Consider the following 20,755-nt stretch of genomic DNA (forward strand, 5'->3'; position numbering starts at 1 on the left):
GCTGCGCCAGCACACTGATCGCCGCCGCCCCGCGCACGATCGCCGCTATCCGCCGCGCCGCACGCCCCCCCCCCCCAGACCCCGTGCGCTGCCTAGCCAATCAGTGCCAGGCAGCGCCGAGGGGTGGCCCGGGACTCCCAATGACGTCCCGACGTCAGTGACGCCGGTGACGTCATCCCGCCATGGCGACGGGGGAAGCCCTCCAGGAAATCCCGTTCTTTGAACGAGATTTCCTGATCGGAGATCGACGAAGGCGATCGAAGAGGGTGGGGGGATGCCGCTGAGCAGCGGCTATCATGTAGCAAGCCCTGGGCTCGCTACATGATATAGGGCGAAATTTTTTTTTAAAAAAAACTGCTGCGCTCCCTCCTGGCAGATTTTTTTATACCGCCAGGAGGGTTAAAGGGAAGGTTCAAGCAAAAAAAAAATGAGATTCACTTACCTGGGGCTTCTACCAGCCCCATGTAGCCATCCTGTGCCCTCGTAGTCACTCACTGCTGCTCCAGTTCCCCGCTGGCAGCTTTCTGACCTCGGAGGTCAGGGCCACATTGCGTACATTTTTACGCATTCCAGCTAGTGCAGGAACAAAAATTTACGCCTTTCACCACTAACGCGTAAAAATGTATGTGTTAATGATCCTGCACTTGCGGGAATGTGTAAAAATGTACGCAATTTGGCCCTGACCTCCGAGGTCAGAAAGCTGCCAGCGGGGGACTGGAGCAGCAGTGAGTGACTACGAGGGCACAGGATGGCTGCATGGGGCTGGTAGAAGCCCCAGGTAAGTGAATCTCATTTTTTTTTTTTGCTTGGACCTTCCCTTTAAGGAACTTGTAGATTTCCTATGCAGCCTAACATGGGAACACCCCAGATGGATTGTTCTTGGAGATTTAAATACATGGGTGGATGACTCCTCTTCAAAATTTGGAATAGAGCTAACTCGTGCCTTACATAAACTGGGCTTCCTCCAATCAATCAGCTACTCACAGGAAAGGTCACACTCTGGACCTTATATTCCATACTGGACTGTCAATAGCCAGTGTGGAAATTAATCCTGTTGCCTGGTCAGACCATCACACTATCCACTTCTCCCTCTCAATACCAGCTGTCAAACACCAATTCAAGAATCAAATAAAATATTGCCGCTTAAAAGGGCTAACACCACAACATATCCAAGATAACCTTAGCTTTGATGAATTGACTGACTCCAGCTTGGACCCTGATACTCTGGTATTTAAATACAATGTGTGTCCTCCACCTTTGAGACCATTGCTCCTCTGTGCACCAAATATCTTACTCCACACCATCATGCACAGTGGTTTGATAACTCTATTATAGAGCTGAAAAGACAAGGCCGAAAACTTGAAAGACTGTGGCGCAAATCTCAGTCCCCAGAAGACAAACATGCCTTAACCATCCTGGCGGTATGGACGAGCTCAGCTCGTCCATCACCGCCGGAGGCTGCCGCTCAGGCCCTGCTGGGCCGATTTGCACCAAATAAAGTGCAGCACACGCAGCCGGCACTTTGCCAGCCGCGTGTGCTGCCCGATCGCCGCCGCTCTGCGGCGATCCGCCGCGAGCAGCGGCGAAAGAGGGTCCCCCCAGCCGCCTGAGCCCAGCGTAGCCGGAACAAAAAGTTCCGGCCAGCGCTAAGGGCTGGATCGGAGGCGGCTGACGTCAGGACGTCGGCTGACGTCCATGACGTCACTCCGCTCGTCGCTATGGCGACAGTGTAAGCAAAACAAGGAAGGCCGCTCATTGCGGCCTTCCTTGTTTATTCTGGGCGCCGGAGGCGATCGGAAGAACGCCTCCGGAGCGCCCTCTAGTGGGCTTTCATGCAGCCAACTTTCAGTTGGCTGCATGAAATAGTTTTTTTTTAATTTAAAAAAAACCCTCCCGCAGCCTCCCTGGCGATCTTATCAGAACGCCAGGGTGGTTAATCCTCCACTTGAAGAATTACCAAAAGGTAATCACGGGAAAAAATCATTATTTCTATCACAAGATATTACAAATGCAGTTAACAAACCAGCCCAACTGTTCCGCACAGTGGAAAAACTCTGCAACACGGCATGTCAAAAACTTAATATCGAGTCTTCAAAGGACCTCTGTGACCAATTTGCCCATTTTTTCACAGACAAAGTCTCCGCTATAAGGTCCGTCATCCAACTTACAGCATCTGAGCCTAATATAGCGCTGAAGACCATTAGCAGAGACAACGTAACACCTTGGTCAAACTTCAAAGAAATTGATGAAGAAGTCACATCAAGCATCCTCCTTCACCTCCGCCTAACTACCTGTGACCTGGATCCTGGCCCAACACAGTTCATGTTGAACTGCCCCGACCTGTTTGTACCGGTACTCCTCAAAATTGTTAACTGATCCTTACAATCAGGGATATTTCCTGCTTTACTGAAGGAAGCAATCATCAGGCCTGTCCTCAAAAAACCCTCCTTGGACCCTGATGCAATGACCAGCTACAGACCTGTCTTTAACCTTCCCTTTCTGGGTAAGCTAATAGAAAAATCTGTATACCTCCAGCTAGAATCCAAAATCCTACAAAACAACAGCTATGACCCCTTCCAGTCTGGCTTCAGGAAACACCACAGCACTGAAACTGTCCTCATCCAAATATGCAACCACCTGCTCATAGCAAGAGACAGAGGAGAGTGTTCCATCCTCATTCTGCTAGACCTTTCTGCAGCCTTTAACACAGTTGACCGTGACATCTTGATAAACAGGCTACAGGAATACTGCGGCATTGATGGTATAGTTCTTTAGTGGTTCCAATCCTTCTTTAGTGGCAGAACCCAAAAGTGTCTATGGGGCCCTTCCTGTCCACCCCTATACCACTTAAGTATGGGGTGCCCCAGGGCTCAATCCTCTCTCCCCTGCTTTTCACGATTTACATGTTACCGCTTGGAAAACTAATCCAAAAACATGGCTTGACATACCACTGCTATGCGGACGACACCCAACTATATATTTCCTTCAAGCATGGTGTGACAGACCCAACTCCAACTATAAACGCCTGCTTACGTGAACTACAGCAATGGATGAATGACAACTGGCTGAAACTAAATGCAGACAAAACTGAAGTCCTTCTGATCGGAGGACAGCGCATGACAACAAAACAACTTAACTTGCAGTCTTCACCTCTGGGAATAGGAGGCACGGATCTGCGCAGCTCTAATCATGTGCGTAGCCTGGGAGTTCTAATTGATGGGTATTTAAACTTCAGAACTCACATCTCTGCTGTGGTGAAATCATCCTATTTTCACCTTAAGAACTTCGCAAAAATCAAGCACCTCATCCCCCCAGAAGATCTACCAACTTTAGTTCATGCCTTCATTACCTCCCGACTGGACTACTGCAATGCTCTCTACACTGGCCTTCCAAAAAAGGACTTGTACCGCCTACAGCTGATACAGAACACTGCTGCCAGACTGCTAACCAACCAACCCCGTCACTGCCACATAACGCCAGTCCAGCACTCCCTTCACTGGCTACCTTTAGAATAGAGGGTCCTATTCAAGATCAGCCTACTGACATTTAAATGACTGAATAATCTGGGCCCTGGATACATGAAAGAAATGTTGCCGCTGCGTAGCAATCCCCGCATTCTCAGATCCACAGGTTCTAATAATCTAGTCATACCCAGAGTCCACTTGGAAACTGTTGGTCCCAGAGCCTTCTGTCATGCTGCCCCTACGTTTTGGAACTCCTTACCTCAACAGATCAGGACAGCTCCATCTCTAGAGGTGTTTAAATCTAGACTGAAAACCCACCTGTTCAGATTGGCATTTGCAGAAATATAACTTTTGTTGTGTGAATACTTCATCCTACTACCAATTACTGAATCTGAGAGAGCCTAAGCGCTTTGAGTCCTATTGGAGAAAAGCGCTATAGAAATGTTATTGTATTATATTGTATTGTATATGTGTAACGATCGGTGATAGCTCAGGCAGTAAAGTAGTCAGTACTTTATTCAATTGTGAGAAACAGGTGATTGGCGCACACTTATATTTTACAGGAGTACTCCAAAGTGATAGCCCTTAGTGGCAGGGGCTATCACTAAACAGAGAAGACTGGCCGAGGTCGGCAACAGGTCAGATTGGCAAAGGTACAGAATCAAGAGGCAAGAGAATAGTCAGAGGTTCGAGCAAGAGGTCATACACAATAATATACAATAATAATAATATTACTCAATAATAATATATTCCTAGGCTAGGTGTGAATCCCTGGGGTCCTGCCGGTTCAACCACACAAGGATCTGACTAAGGTCTGACACGCTAGCACCGAAGTATTCGCAACAACAGACAAGGAGCAACTGACATCTGCAAACTTAAATACAGCCAGCAAATTCAAGCAGCCCGCCCAGAGGGCTGGATCCAAAAGCAGTATGTGATTGGCAGGCTGGTGTCAGCTGACCGCAGGAGGAAAAAGAATGCCTATAAGGTCCTAAAACAGGAGGGGACTGAGGCTGCACTAAGCAATTATAAGGAGTGCAATAAAAATTGTAAAAAAGAAATTAGGCTGGCAAAGATCGAAGCTGAAAATCAAATCGCTAGGGATATCAAATCTAATCCAAAAAAGTTTTACAAGTACATCAACTCTAAAAAAAGAAAGGTTGACTGTATAGGAATCCTAAAGGATGAGGGTGGGAACTCAATGGTGGATGACCAAGGTAAGGCAGAGTTATTAAATGCTTTCTTTGCTTCTGTCTTCACAAAGTAAACAGCACTGTTGCAAATTACAGAGGCAGAAGAGTCTCAATCTTCTAACTGTAATATTAATACTTAACGCAGGAAGAAGTAAAGGCAAGACTAAATAAATTAAAAATAGACAAGGCACCTGGCCCGGATGGCATGCATCCTCGGGTCCTAAGAGAATTAAGTTCAGTTATAGCTAAGCCCCTTTATCTTATCTTTTGTGACTCTCTTGCAACTAGCAGAGTCCCAGTGGATTGGCGTACAGCCCACGTTTTCCCATTATTTAAGAAGGGCAAAAAATCTGATCCAGGAAATTATAGACCTGTAAGCTTAACATCAGTTGTATGCAAACTATTTGAGGGGTTACTAAGAGATACTATACATGACTTCATAGTAGAAAATAATCTTATTTATCAGCATCAACATGGGTTTACTAAAGACAGGTCCTGTTTGACTAACATGCTCAGCTTTTATGAGGTAGTGAATGCTAATATGGATATTGGGAATGCTGTAGATGTGATATACTTGGACTTTGCAAAGGCCTTCGACACTGTTCCCCACAGAAGTCTGGTGCAAAAGTTGAGGATGCAAGGACTGGGGAAGAGTTTGTGTGCATGGATAGGGAACTGGCTAATGGACAGAAAACAAAGAGTTGTGGTCAATGGATCGTACTCAAAATGGGAGACTGTTAGCAGTGGGGTCCCACAGGGGTCTGTACTGGGTCCAGTGCTCTTCAATTTATTTATTAATGACCTAGTAGATGCAGTAGTGAGCAATGTTGCTATTTTTGCAGATGATACAAAATTGTGCAGAATCATCAACTCACAGGAAGATAGTGTCATATTGCAACAGGATCTGGATAGGATGGCTATATGGGCACATACATGGCAGATGAAATTCAATGTTGACAAATGTAAAGTCATGCATTTTGGTCGTACCAATGGTCTAGCACCATACAAAATAAATGGGATACAGTTGGGAACATCAAACTTGGAGATGGACTTAGGAGTACTCATCGACAACAAGTTTAATAATCGTACTCAATGCCAAGCCGCTGCAGCTAAAGCGAACAAAATTTTGGGATGCATTAAAAGGGAAATGAAAACTCGAGATGCTAGCATAATATTGCCCCTGTTTAACTCTCTAGTAAGGCCACATCTGGAATATGGAATTCAGTTCTGGGCACCACATTACAAAAAAGATATTGCAGTTTTAGAGCAGGTGCAGAGACGAGCTATAAAATTTATACGTGGGATGGAAGGTCTCGCTTACCAAGAAAGGTTAGATAAACTGGGTTTATTTAGTCTAGAGAAAAGACGCCTTAGAGGAGATCTAATTAACATGTATAAATACATCAGAGGGCAATATAATAGCTTGGCGGATGAGCTTTTTGTCCATAGGCCTTCTCAAAGGACTAGAGGACATGATCTGCGCATGGAGGAAAAACGTTTTAGCCATTTATTTAGGAAAGGGTTCTTTACAGTAAGAGTGATTAAGATGTGGAATGCATTGCCACAGGAAGTCGTTATGGCAAACTCTATACCTGCATTTAAAGGGGGCTTAGATGCTTTCCTTGCGTTGAAAGACATCCATGGCTACAATTACTAGGTTTTGCCTAATGATGTTGATCCAGGGATTTTATCTGATTGCCATCTGGAGTCAGGAAGGAATTTTTCCCTTTTGGGGCTAATTGGACCATGCCTTGTGGGGGTTTTTTCGCCTTCCTCTGGATCAACAGGGGTATGTGGGGGACGGGCTGGAGTTGTACTTTGTACTGGTTGAACTCGATGGACGTATGTCTTTTTTCAACCAAAATAACTATGTAACTATGTATCCTTAAGAAAGGCCTGGTGCACACCAGAGGAGTTTTTCTGAGCGTTTTGAGTTTTTAAATCTGCTGTTAATGTTATCCTATGTGTCTGTGCACACTGGAGCAATGAGGTTTTGTAAAAAAAACCCATAGCATTACATTGGGAAGAGCTTTTGAAACCTCTAGCGCCCAAACGCTAGCGGTTTCAAAAGCTCTTCCCAATGTAATGCTATGTTTTTTTTTTACAAAACCTCATTGCTCCAGTGTGCACAGACACATAGGATAACATTAGCAGCAGATTTAAAAACTCAAAACGCTCAGAAAAACTCCTCTGGTGTGCACCAGGCCTTATAAAGGTCCTGCCGCCCCGTGTGCGAGCGTGCAGACCTTATGTGATGTGCAGGAGAGAGCCCTGTGGGCCCCGAGCCCAGCAAGGACACCTGAGAGGACGTGACGGCGGAATCCGTGACGTCAGATGCGGAAGCGGCTCCCGCACTGCAGTCCGCAGCGGAGGTAAGACCGCTGCCGCTGACATTAAGCCCCCCTCCCCCCCCCCCCCCCCGAGGCGTGGCCTCCAGACACGCCCACGATGGTTTCTCGGGATGTAATGAATGAAAATCTCGTTTTAACTCCTCAGCATGAAGACGATGGGCGGGCACCCACGATCTCTCCTCAGGACCATACCCTCTCCAGTGAACCAGATACTGCACAGAGTCCTGCACCCTGCAAGAATCCAGAATCTCCTCAATCTCATATTCAAGCTCTCCATCAATCATAACAGGGGGGGAGGAGAGGAGTCCACATGCACGGCTGGCTTTAATAATGAAACGTGAAAAGACTTCGCACCTCTCATACTAGATGGAAGAGCCACCCTATATGTGACTTCATTAATCTTTTCAGAAATAGGGTATGGACCAATATATCTCGGGCCCAGTTTTACTGAGGATTGTCTCAAGGCGATATGGCGAGTGGAGACCCACACCATATCTCCAGGTGCAAAATTCCACTCAGGAGAACGCTTCTTGTCGGCTTGCCTTTTTTGGCTCTCAAAAGCGTTCTTCAAATTGGCTTTTACCAGGGCCCAATTCCTTTTTAAAGAGTCTTGCCATCCCTCCAATGCAGGAAAGGGAGAAGCACTCACTGGCAAAGGCGAGAATTTAGGCGACCTGCCATTGACTATCTGAAAAGGCGAAAAAAGCCTGAGGAACCGTTTTTGAGATTATTGTGAGCAAATTTCGCAAACGGAAGGAATTTTGCCCACTCATGTTGAGCATCTGCCACATAGCAACGGAGGAATTGCTCAAGGGACTGATTTACCCTCTCTGTTTGCCCATTAGTCTGTGAGTGATAACCCGAAGAGAAGGACAAGGTTAACCCCATGTTTTGGCAGAATGCTCGCCAGAATCTAGACACGAATCGAAATCCCCTGTCTGAAACCACATTTTCCGGGATACCACGTAAACGGAAAATGTGCATGACAAACAGGTCCGCCAACTCCTGAGCGGACGGGAGTCCCTTTAATGGCACGAAATGAGCCATTTTACTAAAGCGGTCAACTACCAACCATATGACAGTCTTCCCCTCAGAGACAGGGAGTTCACCCACAAAATCCATGGAAACATGAATCCATGGTTCCTCGGGCATGGACAGAGATTGAAGAGTCCCAGCAGGGGCTTGCCTCGAGGGTTTGTTATGGGCACACACTGTACAAGACAACACAAACTCTCTGCAATCCGTCCCCAATGAAGGCCACCACACACATCGAGACAGTAATTCCTGGGTCCTGGTTATGCCAGGATGTCCCGCATTCTTATGGCAGTGGAACAACTGCATAACTTGAAAACGCAGATGCAGGGGGACAAACAGGAGACCGTCAGGTTTCCCTGCAGGAATATCTTGCTGATACGGTTTCAAGGTGACTGTCAGATCTTCCATGGGTTCAGTAGCTGCTAGAACCACACAATCGGGCAAAATGTTCTTGGGGAGTGAAGGCTGTACCGTCTCAGGCTCGAAACACCGGGACAAGGCGTCGGCCTTGACGTTTTTGGTTACCAGGCTTGTAGGTAATTATAAATTTAAATCGGGAGAAGAAAAGGGCCCATCGGGCCTGCCTAGGATTGAGTCTCTTAGCCCCCTCAAGATACTCCAAATTTTTGTGATCTGTATACACAGTGATCACATGTTCTGCTCCCTCCAGCCAATGGTGCCCTTCCTCAAATGCTAATTTGATAGCCAATAACTCCCTATTCCCGATGTCATAGTTCCTCTCTGCTTGAAAGAACTTGCGGGAGAAAAAAGCACATGGATGCAAACGTCCTTGATGTCCCGAGTACTGAGATAGAACAGCCCCCATGTAATGAATAGCAGAGATGCCGCCGCGCGGGCAAGCGGCATGGCGGATATCTCAGCGTTCCAGCCGGTGGCTTCTGCCACGCAGCAACATGCTGCTGGTTCGCCTGGTCCTTCTAGTGCACACAGATTGAGAGCTACGCGCGCGCACGGCGACAAGGCCTTTATGCTAGCAGAAGGGGAGTCAGCTAATCATGCCGATCAGCTGACCCCAGCTATGCTCTGGATTGGCTGAGTGACTGGGGCGGCGCTGTGGAGCGCTCTGGGTATATATAGGACTTGTAATCAAAAGAAAATCCTGCTACACCAATTGGTTGGGTGAAAATAGAAAAATCCTTTATTTGCTCTTTAATCCATCATCAGTGTTGCAATAAAAAAGCTCACGCGTATCGGAGCATAGGATGGCTCCTTAATCATAGCTATGATTAAGGAGCCATCCTATGCTCCGATACGCGTGAGCTATTTTATTGCAACACTGATGATGGATTAAAGAGCAAATAAAGGATTTTTCTATTTTCACCCAACCAATTGGTGTAGCAGGATTTTCTTTTGATTACATGTGGACTTTGGCATTCGATTTCCGTGCTCCCTTTTGGATGTACACGTGAGTGCAGCGGTCTCTTCTCTTTTCCTTTCTCAATATATAGGACTTGCTTGTCAGTTGCAAGTTGTCTGCTGTTGCGAATGCTTACGTGTGAGCGCTCAGACCCCAGTCAGATCTTACAGTGTGTTAGAACCAGCCAGAGCTGGGAATTCACACTTAGTCAGATTCCATTGATAGCCTTAAAAGTGTTATTGTATTAGACTAGTTCCCAGGTGTTGAAACCTAGGACTTCACACCTAAGACTAGGAGATTGCTACATTACTATTGTTTATGTATTAGACTAGTTCCCAGGTGTTGAAACCAAGGACTTCACACCTAGATTAGGATTGTCATATATACTGTTACCTGTTATGATCTCGGGCTTTCCTGACCACTCTCCTGCTTACTGATTCGGTACCTTTGCCTATCTGATAACCTGTTGCCGACTTTGCCTGTACCCAGATACCAAATCAGTCTTCCGCCTCTGTACTTTATCTGTCCGTGTGTTGCCGACCTGGCTTGTCTGACCTTTCTGGCTGTCACCAAATCCTAGGGTGATCAGCCTTACTGTACTTTCCGTGACACTTGCTCTTCAGGTGTTCATTAGCTGCAAGGGTCACCTGCTCCTCAGGAGACCATCTTGCAGCTCAGTCAGTGGTCTCTACCCACTAGGAGTCCACTGGCTGCAGTACAGTCTGATTCCCTGTCCCTTAGGAAATCCTTGGCTGCAGCACAGTCTGATTCTCTGTCCATTAGGGAGTCTCTGGCTGCAGCCCGATTATATCTCTCATTTCACCAGTTATCACGCTTGCAGTCCAGTCAGTGGTCCCTGCTCCTCAGGTTTCCACTGGCTGCAGTACCATCTGATTTCCTGCTCTTCAGGGAATCCTCGGCTGCAGTCCTATCATATCTCTCTTGCACCCAGTTCTCTCTCCTGCAGCCCAGCCAGTGGTTCCTGCTCCTCAGGTGTCCACTGGCTGCTGTACAATCCAAGATTCCCTGCTCCTCAGGGAATTCTCGGCTGCAGTACAGTCTGTATCTCCTCCACATAAGGAGATCATCTTGCAGCACAGTCAGTGGAAACCTGCCCCTCAGGGGTCCACTGGCTGCAGTGCAGTCTGGTTCCCTGCTCTTCAGGGAATCCCTGGCTGCAGTAGTGTCTGTATCTCCCGCTTTTCAGGAGATAACTTCTCTGATTACTGTTGCACCAAACACTAAATCACATTGGGGGTCCTGTGTCTAGCTATACTAGTATTATTGGTGATTCTGCAGATCACCACATAATCAGGTATAGCATCTGTATTATTGGTGATACTGCAGATCACCAATAATCAGTAAAAACTCTGTGTTGCTGACACCGACCAAAACAATATGGACGCACTACACAGCCGAGTTGACGGATTAGCCACTTTGGTAGATAATCTCATAAGGGTGCTTGATGGCCAACAGACTCAGATTACAGCTTTGTCTGGGTCAATACAGGTCCTCCAAACGGCTGTGAACGCAGTGCGATCTCCTCCAGTTACAGACCTTCGCATGTCTGTACCTGAAAAGTTTTCTGGACATAGATCTGACTTTCAGAATTTTAGAAATCGAGTGCTATCATATTTTGAGTTGAGGCCTACCCTGTCGGGAAATTAAACGCAGAGAGTTACGTTTATAAAGACCCTTTTGTCAGGGGATTCACAAACATGGGCATATAGTCTTCATGCAGGGCATGAGGCTTTATCGTCAGTTCAGGAATTTTTTAAGGCCATGGCCATTATATATGATGATCCGGATATTGCTTCCACCGCTGAACGGAAGCTAAAGACCCTGCGCCAGGGTCAAGATCCGGTAGAGGTTTACGCAGCAGAATTCAGGAAGTGGGCTGTTTCAGCTAGATGGGGAACATATGCACTGTTAGACTGTTTTTTGTCAGGCTTATCTGATGCAGTTTCTGATTTGATGTTAGGACATCCTGAGCCCAAGTCCATTGACGAGGCAATCTCTTTGGCTGTACGGGTAGATCGCCGCTTACACTATCAAAAACAGACCCAGGGTAGAAATGCTGTAAGATATGTCTCCTACGCCTCCTCTCCAACCTCGTCACCTCCGCCTGAGCCGATGCAAATCGGACACTCAAGATTGACGCAGGTGGAAAAGAATCGCAGGAAATCAGAAAGACTCTGTTTATACTGTGCAGAGGAGGGTCACATGGTTTAGAATTATCCCAAAAAGCCGGGAAACGCTGCCGCCTAGGTGTAGTCAGAGGTAATACCCTAGGCGAGCAGTCTTTACCTCTAAACAATAATCGTCTGCTCCTTCCCTGCTCTATCACGTGGGAAGGTCAGACTGTTCCCACAGAAGCCTTTATAGTAGAGATGTAGTGAACGGTTCGCCTGCGAACGGTTCCAGGCGAACTTTGGGGGTTCGCGTTCGCCTGCACCAGGCGAACTTTTGTGGAAGTTCGATTCGCCCCATAATGCACTATGAGGGTCAACTTTGACCCTCTGCATCACAGTCAGCAGGCACATTGTAGCCATTCAGGCTACACTAAGCCCTGGAGCCCCCCCCCCCTTATATAAGGCAGGCTCCGGCGGCCATTAGCCTCACTCGTGTGCCTGCTAGAGACAGAGTAGGGACAGCTGCTGCAGACTTGTTCTTCTAGGGACAGATTAGTTAGGCTCTTGGCTGCTTATCTTGCTCCTGGATGTTTGTTATTGCTTTTATAGCACCCCTCAATAGCTCTTTTCAGAGCTCATCCTGTACTTTTTTTTTTTTCTGTGTGTCAAACTGATACTTTTGTTGCATGCACAGCCTTGCTAATTGAGTTAAGTGTGTGTGCCACTGCCAGCAGCCCAGCACATTCAGTGACTACCTGTATGTGTGACAGGGAGCTGCACATTGTACTACCCAGTACTGCATATACAGCAGTACCTGTTGTGTTTACGTAACCCACCTCATCACTGCATATACCTAGCTTTGTGTTGAGTAAACTCACCTCACTGCATCTAAGTACCTTTACTGTTCAGTGAACCCAGCTCACTGCATCCTACTACATGTTGTGTTGAGTGAACCCACCTCACTGCATCCTACTACCTGTTGTGTTGAGTGAACTCACCTCACTGCATCTAAGTACATTTACTGTTCAGTGAGCCCAGCTCACTGCATCCTACTACCTGTTGTGTTGAGTGAACTCACCTCACTGCATCTAAGTACCTTTACTGTTCAGTGAACTCAGCTCACTGCATCCTACTACCTGTTGTGTTGAGTGAACCCAGCTCACTGCATCCTACTACCTGTTGTGTTGAGTGAACCCACCTCACTGCAGATACCTAGCAACCACCCGAGATGAACAAAATGGACAAACCAGGTAGAGGAAGAGGTAGAGGCAGACCCAGAGGAAGGCCACCAGACACCGGCAGGTCTGTGCGAGGTGGTGTTGCTGTGATTTCATGCGGACCTGTCCCAAAATACAGTGCTCAGAAGAAGGCACGTGCCATCACTTCCCAAAATTGTGAGGACGTGGTTGAGTATTTAACACAGAAGACCTCATCTCCCGCAGCCAGTGCCACCAGTGCTAGTACAAGCACCACATCCGCTGCATTTGACACTTCGCAGGAGTTATTTGGTGGTGGTGGTGAAATCACTGATTCACAGCCACTACTGCAACAGAAGAAGGCGCAGGTACACCACCTCATACATCTGAGTTAGGTGGCGATAGTATGGACGTATCGTGTGAGGAGGGGGATGATGAACCACCTGAAGTTGGTGCAGTTGAGGAGGTGTCTGAGGAAAGCGAAGCTGGCCAGGAGGATTATGATGACGATTATACGGATACCACATATGTTCCCGGTAGAGGAGATGACCAGGGGGACAGTTCAGAGGGGGAGTCAGAGAGGAGTAGGAGGAGACGACTCCATGATAGAAGCAGAGGGAGCTCGTCCTCCGAAACAGCTGGAGGCAGTGTCCGGCGCCATATATCGCCAGCTATGGCCAGCCAGCCAACATGCCCTTCAACATCAGCTGCTGATGCCACCGTAGCGCCATCACCCCAGGGGGGCTCAGCGGTTTGGAAATTTTTTCACATGTGTGTCTCAGATCGGAGCAAAGCCATCTGTTGTCTCTGCCAGCAAAAATTAAGCCGTGGAAAGGCTAACTCTGACGTAGGGAAAAGTGCCTTACGAAGGCACTTGGAGAGAAGGCACAAACAGCTCTGGCAAGAACACCTGAGGAAAAGAAGCACCCCTCAAAAGACACCAAAACAGGATAAAATAGGTTAAAAACCGTCTAAAAAAAGAGGGGGTGGGTGGAACCATTTCCCTCAGTATAAATGACCAGGCTAAATTCAGCCGTAAATGATGCAAAAAGTATTTATTCTCAAAAATTAGTCTCCAAATACAGTGCAACGCGTTTCACGGGCAAAACATCCCACTTCATCAGGCAATTGAGACAGGAGAACACCAAAAGAGAAAAAATAAAAGGAAGTGCTCAAAAAACTTTAACAACAATTTACCACATTTCATAAAAATTGTCATTAATGAATTATGTCCAAATCTATGATGAGTGGGCAAGTAGTCCCAATATCTATAAATGTGGTCCAACCATGAAGTTGCCAATCCCAAGTGACCTGTATAACCACTATATTATATTATTACCCAGTGTCCATCAGACAATGTGGGGAACAGTATTTACATAGATCTATGCAGCAGGTAACTAACAAGAATAATAATCAGTCATGCACGGCGGCATGTATAAAATAGTGGTAAAAAACCACCAAATGTGGGTCAGTATAAAGCCAGAGCGCCTCTGTAGAACTGTGACGCTCTCCTCTGATCGCTTATATTCCGTAACTGGCGGCTAGATCTCCCGCCGGGCGGGTGAGAGATCCGGAAGCGGACGTGACGTATGGGTAGCACTATGCGTCAAAAGTAGGTCTGGCGTTAGTAAGAGATAGGGCCGCATGATGCGACGGCCGCGTCGCATCTATTGGACGCAACGTAATAAGCTGGGTGCGTATATCATGATGCCAGTGCACCTGAAAGGGACTATCAGCGTGTGCGTGGAAAACGGCGCATGCGCGTGGGCAGAGCACGCGCCGCCACCACCATGTCAGATGAGGGCAAACTGCCCTGTTTCATAAAGATTCTGGGCACTATTCATAAATATGTAAAGAAGAAAACCACCATTACGGGTGACGTTCTTAGTGGGTTATATGAGTCCATCTAGCTAAATAAAAAGGATAAATTAATAAAATAGAGCCTATATTGCTGTTAAATTCTATTGGGAATAGCTATGTTACTTCTATGGCTCTGCTGCCACCCAGTTGTTTAAACTTATGTGACACTTATCCTAAGCAAAGAGTGATCAACCTATATGTGGATCACAATATTTTCTTATGGGGGATTTCTTAGGGTCCTTGTATTTACAATCTTTGCTTGTGAAATATATGTACAAGCTTTGTGAACACAATTAATGTCATTAATATCAAAAGTTATTTGTTAATAACTGTATGAACGGTTGAGTGTATAGATTGTGTAAAAATACATAAGTGTCTCCACTGGCATGTCTTAGTAACTATATAATATGTAAGAAATATAATAAAGTAAAATGAAACACATAAAAAATATAATAAAGTAAAATGAAACACATAAAAAAATATAAAAATCGAATACATAAAAATTAAAAACGAAGGTAAGGATAAAAGAGAGGACTGTAACTGAAATGTTTAAGCATGATCGATTAATATAATTTTTCCAGCACTTCGTTAAGCCCTTCCGGAACGAGGGTTCTTAGTGTCTGAATCCAATACATCTCTTTAGTCCGTATTGCCTCAGAAATATTCATTGTCTGTATAAGCTCTATGAGCGTGATCCTAAGGAACTTGGGGTCTCCATTATGGTGGGTGCTGAAGTGCTTGGATACACTGTGTGAGGGATATTTTTTAAGGATATTCCTTTTGTGCTGTCCAATTCTCTCCCTAACCAACTGTGTTGTGCGTCCTACATACTGTAGTTTACAAGGGCATGATATAAGGTATATACCATTTTTTGAGTTTAATGGAAACTGTTTTGTTTAATGGAAAAAGACATATTTGTAGTGGTGGAACAAAAGCTTTCAGTAGTATCCACAAACTGACAGGCTGTGCAACGTGGATGGTTACATGGGGAAGAGCCTGGGGTCAAGGAAACAGTGTTAGGTGTAACCTGGGGGGGAAAAGATCTGAGTTTGCTGGGAGCCAACAGTCCTTGTAGATTTATGAATAGTGCCCAGAATCTTTATGAAACAGGGCAGTTTGCCCTCATCTGACATGGTGGTGGCGGCGCGTGCTCTGCCCACACGCATGCACCGTTTTCCACGCACGCGCTGATAGTCCCTTTCAGGTGCACTGGCATCATGATATACGCACCCAGCTTATTACGTTGCGTCCAATAGATGCGACGCGGCCGTCGCATCATGCAGCCCTATCTCTTACTAACGCCAGACCTATTTTTGACGCATAGTGCTACCCATACGTCACGTCCGCTTCCGGATCTCTCACCCGCCCGGCGGGAGATCTAGCCGCCAGTTACGGAATATAACCGATCAGAGGAGAGCGTCACAGTTCTACAGAGGCGCTCTGGCTTTATACTGACCCACATTTGGTAAGTGCTACTGGTTTTTTACCACTATTTTATACATGCCGCCGTGCATGACTGATTATTATTCTTGTTAGTTACCTGCTGCATAGATCTATGTAAATACTGTTCCCCACATTGTCTGATGGACACTGGGTAATAATATATTTAGTGGTTATACAGGTCACTTGGGATTGGCAACTTCATGGTTGGACCACATTTATAGATATTGGGACTACTTGCCCACTCATCATAGATTTGGACATAATTCATTAATGACAATTTTTATGAAATGTGGTAAATTGTTGTTAAAGTTTTTTGAGCACCTCCTAGCATTGCTTCTTCCTTTTATTTTTTCTCTTTTAGTGTTCTCCTGTCTCAATTGCCTGATGAAGTGGGATGTTTTGCCCGTGAAATGCGTTGCACTGTATTTGGAGACTAATTTTTGAGAATAAATACTTTTTGCATCATTTACGGCTGAATTTAGCCTGTTCATTTATACTGAGGGAAGTGGTTCCACCCACCCCCTCTTTTTTTAGACGGTTTTTAACCTATTTTATCCTGTTTTGGCACCTCTATTAATCATTTTCATTCAGATCTTGTCCACCCTTGGTGGAGGGGTGTATCCCCATTTTTTCCTTTCTATAGAGAGCGACTTTTTATACCTGAGTGGGGTCAGGTAATAATTCTCCCCACCTGTCATTACAGTGGTCGCCTGCGTGGTGACCCACACTTGTGAGTATAATCTCATTTAAAGAGAAACTCCGACCAAGAATTGAACTTTATCCCAATCAGTAGCTGATACCCACTTTTACATGAGAAAAATAATGATTTTCACAAACAGACCATCAGGGGGCGCTGTATGACTGATTTTGTGCTGAAACCCCTCCCACAAGAGGCTCTGGTACCGTACGGTACTCTGGGCAAACTGTCACAATGTAACAATGTTCAGACAGGAAATAGCTGTCTGTTAAAGCCAGACCAGCTAGAAACAGCTCCATAATCTGCCCACAGTAACAATGTCACCATGTAATACAAGTCAGAATGTGAATCTGGGAGAGGAAAGATTTTACAATGAGCAAACACTGACTAAATCATGTATACATAATTATTGTAAAAATGAAGCACTTTTTTTATTACATTATTTTCACTGGAGTTCCTCTTTAAATACATTTTCTACATTGGTTGAACATACTACACCAGATTTGGCTCTCGTTTTTTTTTCCTGTCTTTCAAGCATACTTCTTCCTCATTGAATCATCAACAGAGAGTTTATACCGATTGCAGCCGACAGTATGGAGTTCATCGACATGCGAGCTACTCATAGGGTACATTTATTGGCCCAATTCAAACCTCTCCCCTCAACACCAGCACAAGAGGATCCAACAGATCCACCCCCTGCGATCGCCGAACGAGATATGGACTTAAAACCGATTTTCAACAAATTAGAACAGGCCTTAAAGGACGAGTTTTTTAATATTGCAGATATAGCCATGCAACAGACATACATTGCAGAGAAAATTTCGCCTGATGGCATTCGAATAAAAACTTTAACAGCGTTTCCCAAAGATACTGTATTTACAGAAGAATGGTATATTTATCTCGAATCTTGTACAGGGGGATGATGGAGAGGATAATCATAAAACGCACCAAATTAGTAGAAGAACTTCAACCTATAATTCAAAACTATAGAGAAATATTGTCCAAACACCTCAGAAATAAACAATACCATCCACTCATGTCTTATCTTATAGCACGTCTAAATAAATTTGAGGCCGACACCATAGACAACAAACTCAAGAAACTCAATCGCGATAGGTTAGCCTATGCGGAACATAGAGAAAAGGAACGGAAAACTAGATTCCCCCCCACCTTCCCAAAACCATCACAGAACCCTACACCACCTCCACCACCACTCATGAGTCTCAACATCCCACCCCCTTCACTACCCCCACCACGTTTTCCACCCTTCCCCCCACCTCCATGGATTCCCCCTCCTGGACTAGTCCCACCAATCGTACTTCAGGATAAGACCCCTTTACCCAAAGAGGGTAATACTCAAAACATATTGACACCCAAATTCAGTATTGCACACTCTGGTGCTTTGACTAAAGCACTCATTGAAAAGGATAAATCAAAAACACTCCAGCAGAACCCTAATTTCCTCCCCCCCCCCCCAAAAAAAAGGTAGGGCACAACAAGAAACCCCTACCCTCTAAAACAAAGGCCAATCCACAGGCCAGTGCACTACTGACCCCCTCCACCATCAAAACCATTAGCATGTTCAATTTTGACAGCACACCTCATTGCAATTTCCACTATGGGGCCCCCCAGACACACTGGCCATTACGAGTACACAAAACACAGTTCAGACACAAGACTTAACCCAACCGGTACAAACAGTCTCTGCTGATGAGCTGACCAATGAAGATGAACTGGGACTCTCACAGCTCAGCGTCCATGACACATCGCCCCCTTCATCCACCCCACCCACCAGTTGCACCCCCACTACCAGTCTACATACAAAACCTGGACTCATTACTAACCACTTCAGTCCAGCCAACACATTGACTTCATCTTTTTTCGATTTACCTTCAACGATCACACAAAACACTTTGGTCCTACCATTATCCAGCCCTATCACATCGAGAGTCTTCCTCCAACCCAAACACAAATTAAAACGTTTACTCCCAGAATCAGAAAAAGAGGCAAAAGAGGGAAAGGAAAAAAGAAACCGCACACAATCCCTAACCCGCTAATGGAGCCCCCCACACAAACGCGTTGCATTTTTAATCTGTCTGATCACACACTCTCCACGACAGAAACCCATTTACTTGAAAAAGGTCTTTCCTTTTGCCCTACCAACACTTCACAAATGTCCAAACTGTTTGCTGAACTCAATTCTTATATACGCAAACTAACCCTGAAAAGATACTTCGCTATTAAGCAACACCAATCTACTCTATTAGACTCTGCTAACAATCTAATCCTTACCAATAATGATCAACACCCTACCTACATAGCCAATTCAAATGATATGGCTACCGAAAAATTTATCACTACCCATTTGAAGGGCAGATCTAGATTCTACCCTACAGCATCAAAAGGTAATTTCATTGAAACTTTCTATACATTAGTCCTCAGTGACCTTCAAAAATTGGACTTCGACCTTCAACCTTCCACCTCAAACCTGACAAAACTGGAACACAAAGCTCTCAACTAAATTAGGAATAACCACGACGACATCATTAAACCGGCAGACAAAGGAGGGGGTATAGTGATCCTAAAAGAACAGACTATATTGCAGAATCCCACAGACTATTAGACAACCCCTTCCATTATACGAAGCTCAGTACAGATCCCACTCCTACATTTAATGTGATCCTTAAATCCTTCATTAATCAAGCCTATCTAGACAACATCATAACTAAAAATGAACGCAATTTCATTATTAATCATCATCCAAAAACTCAGTTTTTCTATTACCTCCCTAAAATTCATAAAAATCTCACTAATCCACCTGGTAGACCGATCATATCTGGCATGGATTCCATGACAAGTAATTTATCCAAGTTTATAGACACACATCTACAACCGTTAGTACAGTCATTACCGTCTTATCTCAAGGATTCCCAACATCTTATTAACCTATTAAAAAACGTCACATGGAAGGCCGAATACTACTGGCTGACATGCAACGTATCATCACTGCATACAAATATTCCACATTCCTTCGGACTCAAGGCACTAGAACATTACCTAGAAACCAACCCCAAGATGCCCTTCATACAACAACAATTCCTGAGAAATTGTGCAGAATTCATTCTACAACATAACGTTTTCTCCTTTGCAGATAATTTCTACCACCAAGCCACGGGAACAGCTATGGGGAGCTCCTTTGCACCTTCATATGCTAACTTAACTATGGGGTATCTGGAGTTACTTAAATTTAATTACTAAAGTCCATATTTCAATAATATCATTTTCTATGGAAGGTATATAGACGACCTCATTTTTATTTGGAAGGGCGAGCAAACAGATATTCCACTATTCCTAGAATTTCTTAACAACAACCCAGCTGGTCTCACCTTCACTGCCCAACATCACCCCACATCTATAGAGTTTCTGGATCTGGTACTCTATATACAAGAGGAGACGATCAAAACTAAAACACATTTCAAAACAGTGGATTCCAACAACTATATACATTTTAACAGTTTTCATTACCGCCCATGGACTACCAACACACCCTATTGTCAGTATCGCAGAATCTTCCGGAATTGCACTGACCAATCCATGTTCCACACCCAATCCACTGTCTTAACCAAAAAATTTACAGAACGAGGGTATCTGAAAAAACTTATCCAGGATGCAAAACACAAAGCGATGGTAACTCCAGTGGTCACTAGTCCAATAAATGAACCTCAGAACAACCCAGTTTTCCCAAGATTCATTACAGGCTACAGCACTCAACATACACAGATTCGTTCCATTTTAAAAAACAGGTGGGAAATATTAATGCAGGACCCACATCTGAGACCCACACTACCTAAGGATCCCCTTCTAACTTTTAGAAGAGCACCGAATCTACGAGGACTGTTGGCTCCCAGCAAACTCAGATCTTTTTACCCCCAGGTTACACCTAACACTGTTTCCTTGACCCCAGGCTCTTCCCCATGTAACCATCCACGTTGCACAGCCTGTCAGT

General features: G+C 45.2%; 1 protein-coding gene across 1 annotated transcript in view; it reads left to right on the forward strand.

The window, feature by feature from the left end:
- Nucleotides 1-20,755, forward strand: part of LOC137526134 (carboxypeptidase O-like) — a 967,352-nt gene that overhangs the window by 812,442 nt on the left and 134,155 nt on the right. The gene's annotated exons all lie outside the window — the stretch shown is intronic.

This window comes from Hyperolius riggenbachi, chromosome 7 (assembly GCF_040937935.1).
Source record: "Hyperolius riggenbachi isolate aHypRig1 chromosome 7, aHypRig1.pri, whole genome shotgun sequence".
NCBI lineage: Eukaryota > Metazoa > Chordata > Amphibia > Anura > Hyperoliidae > Hyperolius > Hyperolius riggenbachi.